Here is a 21,522-nt window from a genome sequence, read left to right on the forward strand (position 1 = left end):
TTGTACTCAATAAGTAGGCCCTGAGTTACTGGAGCGATGATACTGAGGTTACAGGACGTGGTGAGGTTATATTCTAGTCCTCCTCATTTTGTTTTAATGCTATGTAGGTTTAAGTTTCGGCACTTTACTTGGTGCTGGCTAAAACATCAAATGTTTGGTTAAGATTAAAACAGCATCATAAATATTGTTCTGCATTTTGCTCCTAATCACAGATTATTTGTGAGCAGCAGATACGTAGCTGCTGATGGCATGTCATCTTTTTGCGATCACTTAAGTTGCTAGTTGACAGTGTGAACAATAGCGTCAGATGTTTTGCTGTGTGAAATAGCAAATTTATCTGTAGCGTTGCTGCCCGTCAGCCACATGTTAAGAAACATTCTTGTTTTTGTTCTTATTCTGGTATGCCATTTCATTTTGAAAGCTAGTGATTGTCTTGTGATGGTTGTCAGATTTAGACTGCCTGCATCTATGTAGTCATTAGGGAACAATTGAAAGAGGAAAACATTTGAGCATTTTTTTACCACATTAAGTCAAAACAGAAATGCAAAATTGAATTGAAGATTTAACATCATTCTAAGTGATAATAACGTGCTGTCGAACAGTAAAATACTGTGGAGCGCTGCCTTTCTTTCTGCTCTTCAATCGAAATGCAAAAGATTGTTGTTTTTTTTCTACCATGTACTCCAGCATGAAAGGAAGGTCACACTTCAGAAATTCATAGTTTCTTTTAAAAGGTGTGAGTTAAAATATTAAAGTATTGTTACAAAGAATATGTTTATTACTTGGGATGGGATAAAATCGATACAGCAATATATTGTATCACAACCGGAAGCGACAGTCCAAAATTTGTGGTGTAAACTTGTGAGAAAAGTAAATTCACGCAGATCGAAAAGAATTAAGTGAGCCATAGTTTTATTCTTTCTTTAAACACTTTAACTTGACTCATTTTTAACGACTGCACACATGAGCGTGAAAAAGTGGCAGTCAGTGTGTGTGATGAAGAGGCACAAAGCTAAGACTCTGCACACTTTTTGATTTATTGTTGATGATTGTCTTGCAATATATTGGTTAACGCAGAATTCCTGTATTGTGTTAATGTCATCATCATGGTCATCGTATCATATTGTGCGTTACTGTGCTCAGTGATTCACACCTCCTACTAATTACTCAATGCAGACCTAGTAATTTACAAAACAACTAACATGCAGAAGCAAGCTGAGTGAAAAACAACACCTTTCACAACAACTGAATAAGGTAACACATATAAAATAGTTGCATTATAACTAGGCCCAAAGACAAAAATGCTAACATGCAAAAAGGGATGCAAAATATCGAAATGTTTGCAGTTTTCATTTAAAAGTGCCTGGTGAAACATTATCTTCCTCTGACACTTGCTGTACAGTAGGTCTGCGAATATCTGTGCTTATTTGTGTTTGCGTGGCAGCAGCAGTGACTTGTCAGCGATAGGACGACAGATGGGAGTGTGTCCATCTGCGTTTTTGTGAATGCACAAATGCAGTGTGTGTGTTTTGTGTTTGAAGCAGAGCAGTGAAGTGCTAGGTGACCTTTCGGGCTGGTGTAGAGGTGGCATCACTGTGACAGTGTGTCAGAGCGGGCCTCAGCCTTCCTGTAATGGATGAGCACTCTCAAGGTGAACACCTCTCCTTCCTCTCTTTTCTCTTCCCCCTTCATCCCGCGTGTCCTCTTTTCCACTGAGACTTGCTGCGTGTGGCCCATCTCCTTTGGTTGTTTTTGACCCAGAGTGTGTGTGTTTGTGTGTGTGTGTGTGTGTGTGTGTGTGTGTGTGTGTGTGTGTGTGTGCGTGTGTGTGTGTGTGTTTGAGTGATGATTTCCTGTTTTTGCTGTTGTGTTTTGTTTTTCTAAAATGTAGAGCTGCTGCTGCTCCACATACAGACAGCAAGAGCCTGTTTCATCTCACAAATGTATTACAATATCATCCGGTAATTATCAAAATTAACACGAAAATGTATTCATCTGAAAATAAAAAATAAATAAAAGTCACACTTGGATCCATTATGTGATTGCTTCATTATGAGTTCCACTCAACTGCTTTCCATCCTGTTACATCCCAATAGAGCTTATTCTATCAATTGAATTTCTGTAGTGTTCCAACAGTCTAGCTGACACTGCCCTTTCAAAGAGGGGATATATGATAATGATGTTGAAAAGGCACACACTAATCCCTCAGAGAGCGAAGGTGGGGAAGGGAGGTTTGAGGGGGTGCACAATCTGTTCGTGTTATTGATCTAAGCTGAGGGGACACGCATGGCAGGTCACAGCAACATACTTGCATGATATTGATGGGTGGTCAAGCAGCCAGCCACCCACATCTCTGAGAAATGGACCCTGCTGTTCGTCCTTCAGACCAAGCGGACTGTGGGAGACTGTATTATTCAGTGGCAGTGGGCAGTTTGGATAAAAGGTGAAATGACCAACTGCACTTTCAGAAGGAACCTCACAGACTAAAGAGGGTCTCACATGATGAATCATAGTGCAGTTGTAGCATCCACAAAAATAATCAAAATATGATTTCTTTTACATTGTCTTGCAGCCCTAATCTAGTGTGATTGAATAGAGTGGATTTTTTTTAATTCTTCAAAGGTTAACATGAACACAACTACCTAAGTCAAATCCATTGCAAATATATGTATTGTAGTATCATAGATGAAAACCTTACGTATGTTAAAAGCCAAAACCAACTGAAGTAATAATTTGCCTGTGATATGTATTCTGACTTAACAAAGCACAGAACAGATAGTGAGTTGTTACAAAAGTCTATATATGTTTACACTATGAATTAGGGATGTCCCAGTTAGGTTTTTTTGCCCCCATGTCCGGGTCTGAGTCATTTGATTTTGAGTATCTGCTGATGCCAAGTCCCAATCCGATACTTCTATAATACATTAAAAAAATTAAGAAGAGCGAAGAAACAGATCCAGGATGTCCCTTATTTTCAATTTGATTCACTTTATGTTATCATTTAACACTTTTCATAGGTGTGATTGGCAAAGGACAAAAAAGCAGGAAAATATACGGCTCCACTATGTCTCCTTTTACATTTATTTTGTCCCGTTGTTGGCTTCAGCTAAGAGAGAAATAGTTCGCCCCACACGTCCAACCTCTTGAGCATTAGAGAACCTTTTTACCATTATTTTCTTTATTATTATAGATTTTTTATGAAAACCGAATCTGTTTTAGAAGTCAGTGGGCCAGATGACATGGAAGCTATTGAGAAAAAAATCCTAATGTCTGCATATTAATATTCATATAAAATAGAGGAAGCACTAAAATACAATAAAAAGAGCTGTGTCTCATTTCTCCAGTAAAAAACTGCAATTATTTTGTATTAATATGCTAAGTAATTTAATAACGGTCCCTAAATCAGTTTCCAGCGATTCAGCGCGAGGCTCTGGGAGGTGAGCTAACCGTCCTCCTGCTGCTAACATTGGGCGAACCTCAGTAAAGTCGCGGCTGGACCCGAGTGAATATACGCCAAATATCCAACCTAAAACTAACTTCACCCCGGTTTAATGAGTTGCCTGTTGCAGCCTTTGAACAGGATGACGAGGATTTCAGTCACTCAACTAAAACGGTGACTTGTAGAAATTATACAAACAGCAGTAATGACAATAATACTCGATTTCAAGATAACTTAGGGTGTAGTGCTTTCACTGTGTGCAACTTAAATTCGCCATTCACCCGAGATATTAAAACCTACAAAAATCATGTCTTTTTTTTTTTTTTTTTTTTTGCGGTGGCGCTGAAAATCCAGCAGCAGAATGCATATAGGGGAAACACTGACACATCAGATAACCTTCCGCAACGATTGCAGGCTCTTTGGTGGAGCTCTGCTTTGAATGAAGTTCCATCGTGACAAATTAATGGACTACTTGGGGAGTGACATGAAGACATGAATCAGAGGCACAAAAAACGTTGACAGTGGTGGCCGGTCATTATGTTTATGTCCAACACCCAACCTGTGCCTTGCGCACACACATTTTTCCCATTTGTTTGGAAATATTATAGATCTGATAAAAAATAATGAGAATAAATATACATATACATCTATCCAATCCCTGATTGGGATGTAACGTCCGGTTCCGATCAAGTCTGAAACCACATGATCGGCCCCGATTTCCGATCACGTGATCCATCCGTAGACATCCCTACTATGAATACTCTGATCTGACTTTTCTTTTACAATGCTGGCCCTGACACCTAAGCAACCAATGCCAGTGGTCTCTTTGTCCCATATTTAATAAGATGGGGTCAAAACCAGGTATATCAGTGTGATAAAACTGTGGCAAAATCATTACATAAACAGTCATTGGTAGTGTCTATAATGTGATTCCCTGGAAATAAAATGTTACTAACTACAAATGTATATCACATGAAATTTGATCTGAAAGAGACGTCGCAATGAAGCAAAAGCAGAACTTGGTGGAAATGCCGAATTTTATGATAAATGGGAAAAATATAAATGTATTGCTGGGTTTCCACCAGTATATTGCATTATATTATAGGCCAGAGCATCAGGTACTTTGGAAAAAAAAATATTGTAGATGTTTATTAAACTAAAAGGCGTTATAGTAGTGAACTTCTTTCAGGAATAACACAGAGCATAGGCTGTGTGTAATGTCAGTAAGAGAAAAAGAAAAAGAGAGTGCATGTGGGTGACAGTCAGTATGAAGTTTGTAGTAATGTTATGGTTGTGAACGCAGCTTTTGAGTGTGTGAACATTTTAGCCCATTAGTTGGTTAAAAGATGCTAAGTTCACGTGTTTGTCAAGCTTGCCACTTGCTGATAGCAACATGCTGAAGCTTTGCAGTGGACCTGGGTTCAACTCCCGGCCTGGGTCCCTTTGCTGCGTGTCACTCCCCCTCTCTCTCTCCCTGTTTCCTGTCACCTTCTTCAGCTGTACTATCAATAAAAAGGCCAAAACTATACAATATATTCTGCTGCTGAGGTTAGAAAAATAAGGGGTTTTTTCCAACCATCAAGGGTTTTTGACTGAACCGACCTGGTTAAACTAACACACAGTGAGCTCCCTCCGACCTGCTGTGAGCAGCATTACCACCAGCTTTGTGTCACTTCAGCTCGACAGCTACAACCCATCACTCAAAGGTAATTGAATATGCCGCGGTTATGTGTTAATTGTCCAATATGTTACTGTAAACAAGTGTAACGAGATTAACATTTACACACACTGATATGAGAAATGTGTTGTAAATATGTGCTCTGTAGTCACTGAGTTAATTGTCAGATCATTAAACGTTAATGACACGATTAGGGCAACGCTCTAGCTGGTTCAGCACAGCGCACGAGGCCTCGCCCTGAACCGGGAAACAGCAGAGCGATTCAAAGAAGATTGCATTTGTGACAAACACCATTCCCCACTCATCCATCATGCTTGCCAAACTTAGACATTCATTATAAAGTTTGCCGATGGATGCAGCCCGTTTTGCTCGGCCATTCATTTTTTAGACCCTCTCGCTCTTTCTCTCTCTTCATCCCCTCTTTCCATCTCCATCTTTTTACCTCTCACTCTCCTTCTTTGTGCTCTCAGTGTGTGTAAAGCGCGACGAGAATGAGTTTCTCTCATTCCTTCTCTCCTACCATGGACTAAAAGATGCTGAGCAGCAGCGTAACAAAGGAGGCGGTGCATTAATTAAATACAGCAATTTGCTTTCCTCTCCTTTTTGTTGTGGGAACAGCGCTGCTAAGATTGATGAGGCACTGTCTGATACACAAGAAGCCCACTACATCTATATCTGAGGCTGATTGTGATGGAGCACCCATTGAATGGCCAGTATGTATTAAGATGTCAACTTTTATATTATAAGCTGTGTTGGTCTGTTTATTCATATTTTATTTCATTTATTAATCTTTTTTTCCCCTTTTTTGCATGTAAGCACATTTGTTTGCCAAGCAGCAGTCACACTAATAGCAGCTTTGCAAGCAGTGCTAAAGTGAAAGTAATTCTAAACACAATCGAAAAGGGAGAAGAACAAAGAGTTGATGAGCTGGAAGGAGGAGGAATCAGTTAGAAATGCTGCGAAGTGCTCATCTCCAAAATCTAAACTTTCTCTTCTGTCTGTTGTCTTTGTTCTTAAAAAACCTCATTAGTTTGGAAAATGTAACACCGCCGCCTTCTGCAAACAGTAATATTATGTACAAATGTGTTAGTGATCATTAACTGTAAAAGTCTCGATGATGATGTCAGTGCAACTTTGCGAGATGAAGAACAGCATGTTTGAACTCTAAGCATGAAGGTCCTCTCATCATCATACAGCCCTGTATGAATTGCACATTGCAGGGTTGTAATGACCATTTAATGAAGGTTTTCATCAGCAATATTCACATCAATTACAGAATAATATGAAATGTTTCTGATTTGGTGCATGAATCCTCCAGGGATGCAGCTAAAGGCTTGATAAAGAGGGTTCACTTTCGAGTTGTTTGTCGATGCCCCGCAGCTAAAACTGGACCCGGTGATAAATTATTAAATATAATAGTATTGATAAGCTCTGACATTAACTTTTTAATGTTTAGATGTAAATTTAACTAATTAACGTAATCATTGGTGGGTGATGTACTGCTTGCTTTTGGCTTGTCCACTCTGGAAAGAATATGTCGGCCGTCTGGTCGCAAATTTTCTTGTATTCAAGCTCAAGTTCACTACATTCAGTATGTATGTTGCTGAAAACATCTGAGGCAAGAACAAGCAATGCGTTCACAAAGTATTGATTCATATTTGTCTCAATTCATATTCATAGTCTCTGTCTCATCTTAATTCTATACTCATTGTGTTTGTGGAGGTTTCCCTACACATAACATATAATCCATAAATATGTAATTAGCGACAGTGTAATTAGTCATAGCTAAAGAAAAGCAACATCTACACGTGTGATTTTCTGTATGATTTAAATAACTCTGAGAAGTAAATGTAGACCACAGTTTAATGATTGTTTGTGCTGCCTTGTTATGTGATTTTTTCTACCATCTTCCAACTCTAAAGTAACACGTAAAGTCCAGTGTAGTTATCTCAGATCCTCGCTGAACACCCACCTCTTTCTCAGCAGTGATGTGTCTTGCCCCTTTGTTTCTCCACTGTATTTCTCTTTGTTCCCTCTCTCACCTCTGGCCTCCCCTTGGTGCCGCATTCTCTCGCCTCTTCACACTAATTGATAGGAGCAGACTTAGTTAAGATGTCACCTGAACACATCCACAAGCCTCAGACATGGCAACAGTCCACCATCGACAGCCCACCCTATGCCGCACTTGGACTAACCGGTGGTTAAATTGGTGTTGTAAGAGGGTCAGGAGTGCCTGAGGCCCTCAGGGAACATTTGACCCTTTCTGTCACACACTTGCAAACTCCTACACACTCTCCACACATCAGCTGGTAAAGCCGAAGCCCCATAATCCATTTACTTCCAATGCAGCTCAATTAACACATACAGCCAGTAGTGCGAGCAATACAGCCTTTCAAATATGCACATAATTACACATATGCACATGCTCACACAGCTCAGTTGCAGCATGTATTGTAATTGGTAATTGCTTCCCTAGTTCTGACCCAGCTGTCATGATCAATAGGTGTGACTGGGTGATTAGACAAGACAAGCACCCAAAGCCATTGATTAAAGACATCCATTCCATAGGATATAGATTTATGAGCCCGTCCACTGCACAATGAGTCAACCCAATGGGATTTCTTGTGTAAAGGTTACAAAAGGGTAGAGAATCTTCTCCTAAAGGATTTTCATTTCCAACAGGATAGAAGTGACCTTTTCAAGAAACTTTGTCAGAATAGTGAAGGATGCAGTAATTGCAGACCATGCATCTTTAAAATTCAGAGAATGGACTCCCGTGTTTGGCAGCAGAGTTAGGGTTAGGGGTCAGTCAAGACATACATTTCTTCTTATTTCTTCTTCGCTGATGACAGAGGGCCCTCTTGTGATCATCAGGATAGAGTCGTTTCCACTGTTCTGACCAGTGGGCTAAAGACAACAAAGGTCTAAGTCAATTTCTATCTTTTTTATATGCATTTGGATAAGAAAATATAGCAATGCATTGAAATCATTCATAGTCAATATAGAATAAAACTATTTAACGGACTGTGAGGATCTCAGTTCAACATGCACATAAAAAGATCACCTATTTGGAAAAGATGAGTCTTAAGCATTTTCAGATCTCAAGTAAAGCATTTCAAATAATGTATAGCTGAATTAGGTGGGATCAATAGTCTGCAGCTGTTATTGCTGCATGGAGCAAATCAATAGACTGCAATATAATTGTTTTTGTTGTGTGTTTAGTTGATACTGTAGCTCGAGGTTCATTCAAGTGTGTGTGTGTGTGTGTGTGTGTGTGTGTGTGTGTGTGTGTGTGTGTGTGTGTGTGTGTGCGTGCGTGCGTGCGTGCGTGCGTACATGCGTGCATACAGTAGTATAGTAGATGGAGCAGACTCAATATGGCCGTATGGATGCAATTTTATTTCTTTGTGCAATAGCCGGAGGACACATTCATTCAAAAAATGCAAGGTTGTCTTTTTAGACTAAGCCTGGCCGTCCAAGAAAGTCTTTCATGATATTCAGAACTCATTTAAAACATAAAACATGTACGCACATATATGAGACAACTTCCATGAGACAAGTTATTCTTTTGTTCACCATATAGCTTTGAATATTACTTGACTACATGTGTGTGAACTAGGGTCGCCACGATGACAACATTTTCCCACCAACTAATTAGATCATGACAACGCCCTTTCGGCTATCTGGAATCAAAAACGTGTCTACAGAAGCAAAACAATGGTAATTCTCGCCATTTGTTGACAGTGGATCAGTTTGAAATATGTCAGGGAGTAGTTTCACACACTCAGTGGGATTAATGGAACAAAGAAAGATGGTTAGTTTCACAAAAGGGTTTGTTTCACAAATCTGTCTGGGATTGAAATCTGATTGGAAAGGAGCAGGTGATTTCAAAAAATACTTGGGATGTGTGTGGACGAATCACCTCTCTGTTACCATCAATCATAGACTAACTTCAACCGATCAGATCTGACAGAAGCTGGTGAGGAGAAGAGCGAAAAACATCTTTTCCATGATGAAAATGTTCTAATTTTGTCTTCTCAACACAGTCTCAACTAAGATGAACACCTTACTCTTACACCTTTGAAAAAGGGGCTGCTCCCACTGCACCACTGTCTCACATGTGCACCCCTGTAGGACAACACTTTTGAATCTGACGATACAAAGCTGAACAATACTTCTGTGGATAAAAACTAGCCACAAACCTGGCCTTTTGTGCCAGTGTAAACAGAAAAGGCGAGACTTAGCATCTTCCCCCCTGCTGTTCACACAGTGATCAGCAAAAGTGCATCTCTCGAAACTCGCTGTCAGGCAGAATGGATTGTACTTAATTTCCAATAAGGTGCTTAAGAGCGATCCCTAATCATGCCTTTAATTAGAATCCCTTGGTCATTAAGGGGAGATAATTTAGTGAAAAATAACTCTGCTCTCTATGGGAGGAGCAAAGTGACAGACGGACGAACGGTCTGCTCTGTACACAGGCCAATCCCTCTCTTGTGTCACGGCAGGCCTAACTACGCAAGTTAAAAAGGCATTATGCATCACTAGAGATTCAACCAAAAATATTTGCTTTGAGCAGGGAAACTTTCCTGGACTTAGCTTTAACCTTCCTCCAACTGAAGCAGCAAAAACTGTAAACTCTTTCTCCCCTTTCTCTATGTGCCATAGTTCAACCTTCATTTTTCAAGGAAAAACATTTTCCTTGAAATACTTTTTGTATGTTTTTAGGTCCTACTTCCTAAGGAAACTTGAGAATTTCTTGTAAACTTTTACAGAGGAGCAATAGAGAGCATCCTGACTCAAAACATCTCATGGAAGGCTCTGCAGCAGGGGATTAAAACCATCCAGAATATCATTGGCATCAATCTACCGAGGATCAGTGAAATTGGTGAAGTAAGATGTCTGCACAGAGCCCAAAGGATACTAAAAGACAGCACCCACCCCAGCCACAGTCTGTTCACCCTGCTGCCATCTGGCAAAGGTATAGAAGTATCTGCTGCCATACCGCCAGACTGCGGAGCAGCTTCACTCCTCAGACTGTAAGACCCCTCTAATCATCGTCCACACTCCACCATGTAACAAAGTTAATTTTGTTTCTTGTTTCATTTTCTGCGATGTAACTAGAAATGACTACGTTTCATTTTGCAAACCTCATGCTGTTAACTGACAAATAAATTAAACTAACCTTGTATGAACCCAAACATACTTTATTTAGTGCACTGTGGTTTAGTAAACTCTAAGCTCAGGCACTTTGACATCGTGGGGAAACAAAGACTGACTGCAGTGGGAGGTCGGGAAGCACTCAGGCATTTTCCAGCACTCTATTAAAAATCCTTCTTGCTGTAGTGCATTTACTGCTTCCAGTCTATCGGTCTAGAAGAACAATTGGAACAATCCAGTGATGTTCCAGTGTGTGCTCTGTATGTACTATCTCGATCACTCGCATGTCACTTGTTTTCTCTGTTTTGTTGCAAGTGTTTGTCTTGTTTGTATGTGCTTGAGATTCAATCTTTGCATGTGTGTGTGTGGATATATAGCGGCGTTTGATTAATAATCTTCTTCCATTACAGTAATCAGGTCTGGGATCGGCAGCGGTGGCAGGATGACTTAGAACTCGGGGCCTCGCCCAATTAACTCTCTGTGTCCAACGAGCGACACCCTCGCGACAAATTGAGATTGCTTCAGCACCCTGACTCAGATTGTTCAGGCTCTTGTGTGGTGAGTCCAGTGAAAGTGTAGATTAGATCCCTTCTCCTCTAATCTCCTGTCTCACAATCATACCTGAGATCATTTTCCAAATAACATAACTCCTTTTCCTTTGGCACATTGTCTTTGGTACAGTCCTTTGCAGTACTTTTCCTACGACTCTTTATGTATGTGTTAAAGCACGCTGACTGATCCCCTTTTTCTTTCATTTTTAATCCTATTCCACACTGTTAACCCCAAGATGACTTTCCTTTGTCTCTGCTCCTCTATTTATTGCTTTCAATTCATCTTCTCATATATCAGTTACTAAATATATTCTCCTCTTTACTGTAAACGGTCTCCTGCCTCCAATAACAACATGTGTGACAGTAAGTCACTTTGAAAAGCAAGGATGAAAACAAATGCTCTCTGAAAATAAAAAAAGATTGTAAAGACTCTGCGTAGCTGTAACTGCCTTGAAATCTGGCCTCCACTGGAATGTGTTTTTGAACTCATTAGGCATCGCTAACTCCCACTTGAACATTTGAAGTGAGACACTTTTCTGAAGCTTGACCCAAGTTTACTTCAAATTCAAGAAGCTGTGGATAAAAAGGAAATAATGAGAGTCTCCATGCATGATCAGTTACTGTGTACCCCCTGTATGTAAAATAGTTGTGGACATATGATACTGTATGTGTGAGAGATTTAAATTCACACGTTTTAAGAGTGCCCGAGGCTTAAATAATGACCTGCTGTCATCTCCATGGCCTCTGAATCCCCACGCTTAATCAGCCCCCTCCATGTGCAGTCATACAATTTAATTAGCTGCCCACCAATGTTATTAATAAAACTAATCACAAATGCCCCTATGAGACTCTAATCACATCCTGCATTTTATTTAGTTTTGGTGAAACCCATAGCTTTAGAGTCAAATAAATAAAAAAATACATAAAAAACGATTCTGCTGTGAGCTTCCCAGGTACTGTAAAGCCGTATATAAACAGCAGCATTTTGAAAACTGGCTCCTTTGCAAATTTATATCCAACAATACACAATGAATGAAAAAAAAACTACTTTTGATATAACTTCAGAGTCAAGTCATCATCAAAGCTACCACCCTGGAAGCATTCAGAGTCGACAGAGCAGGGGGCCTCTTATCCACGACAGTTCAATGTTAAGATTCCGGCTCTGCGTTCCAGTGTTAAAGCTAAATAACCTCCATATTTCCCTGTGTGGCTGACACTAATGGGAACCACGCTGCGTCGCACAACACACTGCCCTGTCTGTGTGCGCTCACTGATGCTCAACCTACTGATTAGGTTGGTGACGGAGGTCATCTTTTTCTACGCTGACCACAAGTTGTGAAGCAAAACTTCAATAACCCGCTGGGCTAATGCAATTAGTATCCAACAACCATATAACTCACACGAGCCATGAGTGCTGCCCCAGAGGGAACGAATGCCATTCCAGTCTATGCGTGATAAACAATGAGGTTTCACAAAAGGGGAATAGGGAAGGAGGAGGGAGAGAGTAATGTTATGATAGAGCCTTGTTGTTATCAAGTCATCGGTGTGCGGCTAGGTGAGAAAGAAAGAAAGGTGAGCAGCGTGCTATCAGCAAGGGAAGAGGATGTAATCCCAGAGGAATTTTGTCAGTTTTGCCTTTGCTATCAGCGCTTTATATCTGATGAACACTCCACAGTGTGCACGCTGCCAGAGATATGGCACCAGTAAAAGTGTTTTTTCCTGCCACACCAGCATAACGGGCAGATAAAGAGCTCAGAAATGTTACGGTTTTCTTGTTTCAGGAAGAATTATGATTTTTTTTGCTGCATATATCATTCAACAATGGCTGGACCACATAATGTATGTGTGTGTGTGTGTGTTTGTGTGTGTGTGTGTTTAATTGGGTATGCGACAATGAAAATCTATAAAGAAGCAAGACATAGAAAATACTTTGAATGTGCAGGGAATAAAAAGCAATTTTTGTTGCTTATACTATTATAGTTAGCATACAGTATACATTGCTTTTTTTTTTAAGTATTTTTTTGGCTTTATTGAAAGTACAGCTGAGGATATGACAGGAAACAGGGAGAGAGAGGGGGAGTGACACGCAGCAAAGGGACCCGGGCAGGGAGTCGAACCCAGATCCGCTGCAGAGCCTAGGCACATGGGGCGCGCGCTCTACCAACTGAGCTAAACGGCGCCCCATTGCTTTTCATTCTCTTATTATTTATTCTTTTTGCTCTGTGGATTTCGAACCCTGTTTGCAAAGTGTTTCTCAGCCCTTGAATTTTAATTTTGAAATATCAAAGTTCTTAAAGGTTATATAAAGCCATTAAAGGGATATTCCGGTGTAAGTATAATCCATGGTCAAACACATCGTGAAACTGTGTTAGACTCCCTCTCGAGAAATAAAGTTTGCAGACCGCTAGCTAACGTAGTTTTAGCATCCTCAAAAACGACCGCACGACAACAATACATTGCAGTAAATGGGTCCAAATATAAAACCGCCATCAAAAAGCCACAAATGATGCTCGGAACAGTCGATTACCGAGTGCAGTAGAGTTCCGCAGCTCAATGATCATCATTGAGCTGCGGAACTCTACTGCACTCCGTAATCGACTCACAGGGCTTCCCCACAACAAGGAGGGCTTCTAAGGTGGTGAGTTTCGTTTATATTTTCCGACAAATACGGCAACTATATCAAATGTTTGATGCCTCGAAATATGTGCTGGAACCCTTTTTCTAATGTTGCTGATGTTTGGTGCTGTTCTGAGCATTATTTGTGGCTTTTTGATGGCGGTTTTATATTTGGACCCATTTACTGCAATGTATTGTTGTCGTGTGGTCGTTTCTGAGGATGCTAAAACTACGTTAGCTAGCGGTCTGCAAACTTTATCTCTCAAGAGGGAGTCTAACACAGTTTCACGGTGTGTTAGACCATGGATTAAACTTACACCGGAATATCCCTTTAAGGAACATGACGTAGTTTTGAGGAGGAAATTCAAACTCAGAATTGTAATATTTACTATACAATTAAGGTAATGATACAAGTCAATGAGACTTATTTTCTCCATATATAAATAAACAAGCTGTTCTCAGGGGAAAATAAGGTGCCCAGAACACACTGCAATGTAAAACAATGTGGAATTGTGTTGTCCTTTAAGGTCAGTTTGTTTATTCAGTCATGAAACTCATGAGTTTGTTTAGTTTGTTTATACATAAGAAATCAGTCAATGAAGATCTTTCTCTTCTGATTAAAATGTATTCCCCCAAAACTACATACTGCACCTTTAAATGGGAATACTGTAATTTTTTAATCTTTTATAAATGTTCCTAAAGGTCATGTCTAATGAAACCATTAAATGGGAATACTGGAATGTTTTTGCAAGCAATACAGACATAGCATCCTGAAACATTTAACAATGTGGTGACTGTGCATTACACATTTACTATTAGATTGAAAAATCACAAAGATCCATAATAATTTAAGGAAACAGTGACCCAAAAAACATAAGCTTTACCACAAAATGTCCAGCGAGTGCATCGTCCCGTCGCTCACTGCAGTTCGACCTTCAACCTGATCACAATCAGCACCTGATGTAATTAATGAGGTGATTAATTGCTGTATTGATCCACTGATCAATCAAACAGCTCTCGAGAAGAAATTGAAATCCTACACTCTAATCTAATTACTGGGAATATTAGGAGTTTAATTGAATCCTAGAGTTCATTCTGGTGAAAATGTGCCTCTTATTTGTCGAGTGTTTGTGGGAAACTTCTTAAAATCAATGTACCACTAATATAAATAACTGGGAATTAAATCCTACACACTATAAATACATTTTAAATAAAACTAAAATATGAAAAATAATGTAAAAAATAACCTTGTAGCTTTGCATCATGGAGTTTGCACTTATTGCCACAATCTGCTTTTTTTTTCCAGTCCATGCCAGCTACAAAAGTTTATTCAGATTACTCCCCAAGAGTAGTGCTCAAGACATTTTACTGTTCAAGTTTCCAAAGCAAGAGGCTACACAGACTGGGTTTGTTGTGCTTTCCTAGCCTTTCTGACAGTGAATGTATATTGTTATTTTTTCAGCCAGCCTTCAAGTCTTAGATTGGTTGCATGGTCAGAAAAGAAAGTAAAAGTGAAAGGAAGTATGAGGGATAAAGTGCATGACAGTGAAGACATGATGGAAAACACAGGTAGTATAAACACAGAGGAAAACACAAAGGGGGGAGACAGAGAGGTGAAATGAGTTAGTGTTAGTGGCGGCTTGTAGCTGCAGAAGGTGACCCTGAGATACAGGCAGGGCTGTTCATTTAAGCAGGCAGGGAGCAGAGCAGTGACAGGCTGCACCAGAGTAGTCGTGGACCCCTGGAGAGCGGCACTGTAGCAGATGGAATAAGAGAATTTAGATTAAACAATCCCACACTGCACAATGTCACCATGTTGATCCTGTTCTCTTATTAGAGGTGATGTTAGATTCAAGTACCTGAAGGATTTGGTAGGAAATAATAGAATTCCTCTGATATACAGCTTTTTAAAAGAACGTATAGAAAACCCATGCTTTTTTAGGGTCACTGTGGCTGTGTTGACATGACAAGGATGCAACTTAAGGTAATTATTGATTAATCTCTTAATTATTTTACTGATAATCCATATCCATATAAAGTGATCATTAAAAAGCACTCAGTGCAATTTCCCACAGCCTGAGGGGAAGTTTTCAACGCGCTTGTTTTTTTCCAAACAACTGTCCAATACCCCAAAGATATAATCCAATAATGTTGGAGAATGGTTGGCTTTTTTGATAACTGACAAACAAATCAATAATCCAAACTATTTCTATACTTATTTTCTGACGACTTGTTTTTTAGTCTTGATTAATCAAATGAAAATGTCAAGTAAACTGTAAAATATAACATTTATCTGTGTTTTATATTGTAGGTCATTCCTTGCATTCCTGTGTTTAATCCAAATGGGAGTTTAACAATAGCATAGCTACAATGTTCGAAATTGAAAATCTAATCAAATTGAAATTGAGGATTTGAATCGGAATCAGAATCAGAATTCCCTTATTTGTTCTGCAAATGGGAAATTTCTGTGTCAGACAGAATGTATGGCGATTTGTGACACCCTAACCAACAATGGGCACAGTCAGTAAATGTAACAGAAGAGCAACTTCTGTTTAGGAAAATTGCTGTCACAAACTGCAACTGTTTCAAGAAGACTGGGTTTGACATGATGGAAATCTTAAGATGTGTAATTTTCTAGATGAATAAACAATGAGGGTGAAAATGTAAAGTATGAAAATATGGACTTGAATAGCTCTGCTGTGTTAATGTACAGAGGACATCTTGAACTCAGTAAGTTTATCTTTCTTGTGTTCAATTTGCAGTATATCTTTTATGTTGTAAAGAATAACAAAAGTGTATACCAGATGATAAAATGATTTCTATCTCAATATAAAGCGAATAGCAACTATCAGTTAGATAACACCAGAGTTCAGCCATTTCAGATGTTTGGCAGGGAAGTCATACAAGCCTTACAGTCGGCGATGACCCCATGTGGATCCAATCTGACCATGAAAAAGAAGAAAAAAGTGAGACCAGACTCAGTGTGGACAGGGTTGGCCAAACTCATCATTATTGGGTAACTGGACTTCTAATTTTTCCACCTTAGTCTCGTTCTCCATTTCAAGGGCACATTGGCGGCTCAGAGTTTGATTGCAGTGTGGCTGTACCAGTGATGCTCCCTCCATTGTGGTTGGACAGCAGCTGCCTGATGTATTATATCTTCTGATTACCACCCACCACACACACTGATAAGATCCCAGCTGGAACAGGACAGGGGCGGGAGTGCCAACACTCAGTCTGTCTGTCTTTTATAAGCCAGTATCAGCATGCCTGTGCATATGAGCATGTTTGTCTGGCTACTCAGACATCAGCACGCCTCAGTGTTATTAGTGAAGATGTCAGCACTTCACATCTGGGGTGTCATGAAAAGGGAAACACTAAGTCACCAGTACTTGCACGCACACACAGATGTGCTCCTTCACACACAGTGCACAGGACATTTGAAACAGTTACACCTTATACCAAAATAATATAATTCTTCATTATGATTTAGAGAATGATTATAGAAATATATTATACTTATAGCAGAGGATTTCTGGTGACTGCTTTTTTATTATGCACAATACTTTATACTTTATATCCTTTGACATTTTTCCTTTCAGCAAATTAGATAATATGGATTATTTTTTATAAAATTCAGATTTTTCTTTTTATATATTTGATGTATTATTGTGCTCAGAGAGTTGTTTAAGATGACTGACAAGTGGATTTCTAATCTGTAAAATATGTCTAAATGTATCTTAACATCGTACAACCCATTATCTAAAATCTTTTTTTCGGTTACTGAAATGTCCTGTTCACTAAAGTCAGACTGGAAATAGCCATGAATTTCTAAATTTTCACCATAATAAAAAAATACAATATTGCAATAAACATACTTTTCAGTTCTGTGTCCACCATGTTGCCAGCTACATTGTAATAACCCTTGCATTGTTTACAGTACATCACCCAAGAGAGAGGCACATGATGAAATCTGTCAAATCAGTCTAGCCAGCTACTAGTTAGTAGTAGATAGATAGATAGATAGATAGATAGATAGATAGATAGATAGATAGATAGATAGATAGATAGATAGATAGATCATTCTGTTGTTACGGTCATGAAGCACAAGTTTCAGTGAGTCAGTTAAATACTACCGACTCTACGATTAGCCTACAAAGTAGATTGTTAAGACTTTTAAGATTGATCACAATATAAAATGTTCTGATCAGCCATCCCAATGTCTTGGTTGCACCTCCTTTAAAACAACAACAACAACAACAACAACAACACAATGATAATTTAGAAAACAAATATTTCACAGAGGTCTAACTATTTCTATATTAACTGTTGTGTTTTATCATCAGATTAAAAGTATGCCCCTGTGAGCATCCTGAATCTGATATTATGAACCCAAATGAATAGATTTACCACCATGGGTGCCTAAATTCACGTCAACATTTTGGCTTTCACAACTATCAATAAACAGGGAAAATGGTATCAACTTTAACTTGTAATTAACAGAAAGGAATGACTGGCAGTGTCACCAGCGCGTTAGCAGCACACTAGAAGTAACCAGATGGTGTCATTGTATCTACACTGTTTGCTGTTGTTGCAACTACCCCGGCTGCTGAGATCATTTTGTTTTATCATCGCCATCGTTGTGCCTCCTCTTCATGACAGACCCATTTCTCAAGAAGACACTCTCTTCTAACTAATTCATTTTCCTGAAACAGAATTTATCTCCCATTACTCTGCACATACAGAGACACAATCATATTGTCTCTTCAGTGAAAAAGGGGGAAAAGGGTTTTTGTTGCCAGGGAATGTCTCATCTTTTTTCTTTTTTTTCCGATGGCGGGTTCCTGATGATCACTTCTGTATGTAAACTGTCTGAATTTATAATGTGGCACTGACAGATGCATTAATTTTATTCGCCACTTGTCTGACTCAATATTATGTGTACATCTGAGAGTGCTGCCTCTTCCTCTCACTGGTTTACAAAACAATTACTGTCGGCAAAATTTCCAATAATGACTGAAAATAGGTGGACAGATGTTTATTTCTCCCTACAGTCTGATGCTGATATGACACGTCTGTGTCACTCAGAGGTATTCTACCTTTTTCCCCAAACGAACATGTGTATATACAATAGCTGCTCTGCCACTGACAATGTACACAAAGCTCCCTGGAAGAGCAGGAACACACACACATACAGAAACATACATTCATGCGCATCAATGCCAAAGACATTCACTCACAACACAAATGCCACGCAGGTATAGATGGATTTTTTACATCAACAGCCCAAAGCCATTTTTTCCTCATTTTTTCCCCTCCTCTCACTCCATCTTCTCCTCAATATTTTTTCTGTCTTTCCCCTCATCTCCTCAGCCTCCAGAGGGTTCCTCCTGATTCATTATTTCCTGTCAACATGTGTCTCCCGAGGCCTCCCATGCACTGGAGCACCTTCTCTAACTTCACTTGAGCTGTTAAATGGATACACATTCCCTCTTCCATGACTGCTGAAACCATGTGTTCACACTTTAACTTTTTAGACAGGTAACAGGTGCTTTTAATTGAATCATCTGGATCTTGCTCTTGACTCAAGGCTCATCATGAAATGGTTTTAGTTGCATAGCCTTAATACTGAAGGTGTACTGAGGACAATTTTTACAAGCAAAAAGTTTTCCTTTATTTAAGTGGAGCATTTCTCTACAACAACAGGTGAGTTTTAAAATGGTAAATAATTCATTTTGAGTACCAGGCCCTTTCCTGTAGCTGTTAAATTGTTATAGGCCTACATATTTTTGCCCTTCGCAAGGCCCTCCAGCTACTTGGAAGTATATCAGCATACTGCTACATAAATGGTGGCTTGTGGAATTTGAGCTTATTTCAAATTGCATCACTGTCCTGGAAAAGGTTTATTTAAAGTAGAGAAATATTAGAAGCACAGTTCTGGTGCCAGAGTTACGTAAATAATGGGAAAGCCAAGAATAGTAAAAAAAAAAAAAAAAACCTGCAGTGTTGACGAAGCTTATATGAGAGGGACGCCTTCACATAAGCCATGTCTGTGTTGCTGAAAGCAGGGATCAATTATTGAGTTGATTTTAATACATTTTAATAAAGCAGCAACAACACGTTGTCGCCCCTTCTTAGAATATTCACATACGAAAGTGATGAAGTATTCACATTGTTTTTGCTGAAATGAATAAATTCCTTTACAGTATTATTTTCTCATAACATTTGGACAGAAATATATGGACAGGTCTCGGGCTGCAACTAATGATTATTTTCATTGTCAATGAATCTGTTGGTTATTTTCTCTATTAACTGATTATTTGTTTGGTCAACAAATGGTTAAAAAAATGTCAATCAGTGTTTCTCAAAACCCAAGATTAATGTCTCACCCATTTGTACTTTTACATACAGTGAGAGTATGCACAAGCACACACATGAACATACATTCACAAGAACAAACGCCTTACTCTGCATCTTGGAATTTTAATGCTAGCAGGATCCATTGATTCTGTCGAGGCACCATCAGCCCATCGTGTTTATGCCATTGGTAGTTATTCGCTGTACAGTATTTGGAGACATGAGGTAAAGAGAGAGAAAAAGATCAAATGTGATTTATCCGATGTTGGACAGCCAGCCAGTAAACTACACATGCTGAAGAGGATCGGGGTGGTCACAGAGGGCAAGGTCACAACTGTATAAATACTGACATGGCAGTCACAGACATGATTGGTGTGTGAAGAAGGGGAGATGTGATTGTGAATGTGGGAGATGGTTATTTGTTTTTTAGCTGACCGCTATTTTTGCTGCAGTATATTCCAATGCCTCTGTATTCTTGTAATTTAAGAATAAAATATTAACTTTTCTGCTGATCTGAGCGAACATGCTCATATCATGGCCATAGAGGCTTTCTATTCGGATAGTCACTCGTCACTTTGTGCTAACGTGTTGGTTATGTGGTTTGTGTGAGTTATGGGCAGCTGCAAAGCAATCTGGCACCAGGTTGTTGGGGTCGGACACCTTAATGATCTGACCCAGGACCTTGGACTGTCTTGTTGGCAATGGAGAAAAAAAACAGCAGCAGTTCCAGTATGAACTGGGTCAGTGCAGTATGACAGGTCATAATCACAGTGTGTAGAACAGATAATTGCATTATATGTATTTTTGTAAGTAATACAGTAAAGATAGAGGATTGATGCAATTTGTCTGAATGTGGCCTTTCTGTCAATCAATTATATCATTAAACCATTAGATTTAATCTTGGTGTATTCAATCATGTATTCATTGATTCAGTGATGAGTATAAGATCATTTTCCTCGAGGTTAACTGACATGCAAATAGTCTGGAAAGAGGCCATATGGCAAGAATATATAGGCTCTGATTGGGTTTTTTTTGTATCACACACTTCCATTGAATAAAAACCAAATGACTAAAAATGGAAGACGGACCAAATTTGGCAATGAATAAGAAGCCTGCGAGCAATTTTTTCTCTCGAAGGGCTGCCAGTATCTTTCTGCCAACCGCAAACTCTTGCTAATATAACTTGTCCTGTTTTTCCATCTAATGGTAATTAACCGTTTTTAATGTGTTACCGGTGTGGATGACTGCAAGTGCTCCACATTCCCCTCACATTTTTTAAGTTCTGTTCAAAATTTAATATCTTTATATCCATTGACATCTGGCTTTTAAACTCTTTTTCCCCCTTCCCCCTTTTCTCCCCTCAAGCCTCCCACTGTGTCCTAGCAGTCCTGTGGCTGTGAAGGTCAGCCTGTCTCTCCTCACATATGACCCTGACTGACTGTGCTGCCATTGGGGCATGAACCCAAGAACTGCAGGTGTGTGTCTGAATGTGCGTGTGTTTAATGCACATACTGAAGACTTATATGCATGTACTTGTGTGTACTGAACAAATTGTCTGAGCTAATTAACAGCAGTAACATATTAAACCTGAAAAGAAAAATCTAACATAAAAATATATCGGCTGATATTTGTTTTTGTAGCATGAACACATTACACAACATATCCATACTAATTTCTAAATTACCAGGCTGTGACAATGCATGGTCAGTTTCAGCCTCTATAAA

The 21,522-nt window shown here is 39.3% G+C and overlaps 1 protein-coding gene across 4 annotated transcripts in view; it reads right to left on the reverse strand.

Moving 5' to 3' along the window:
- The window catches only part of nxph4 (neurexophilin 4), a 129,350-nt gene that overhangs the window by 86,461 nt on the left and 21,367 nt on the right, over nt 1-21,522 (reverse strand). For 2 of the 4 annotated variants that reach the window (XM_030418606.1, XM_030418605.1), the window contains exon 2: nt 7,090-7,201. The exons of the other annotated variants lie outside the window; for them this stretch is intronic. The gene's annotated coding sequence lies outside the window, so the exon portion shown is untranslated. The remainder of the gene's footprint in view (nt 1-7,089; nt 7,202-21,522) is intronic. 4 annotated transcript variants of the gene reach the window in all.

The sequence above is a fragment of the Sparus aurata genome, chromosome 6 (assembly GCF_900880675.1).
Source record: "Sparus aurata chromosome 6, fSpaAur1.1, whole genome shotgun sequence".
Taxonomy (NCBI): domain Eukaryota; kingdom Metazoa; phylum Chordata; class Actinopteri; order Spariformes; family Sparidae; genus Sparus; species Sparus aurata.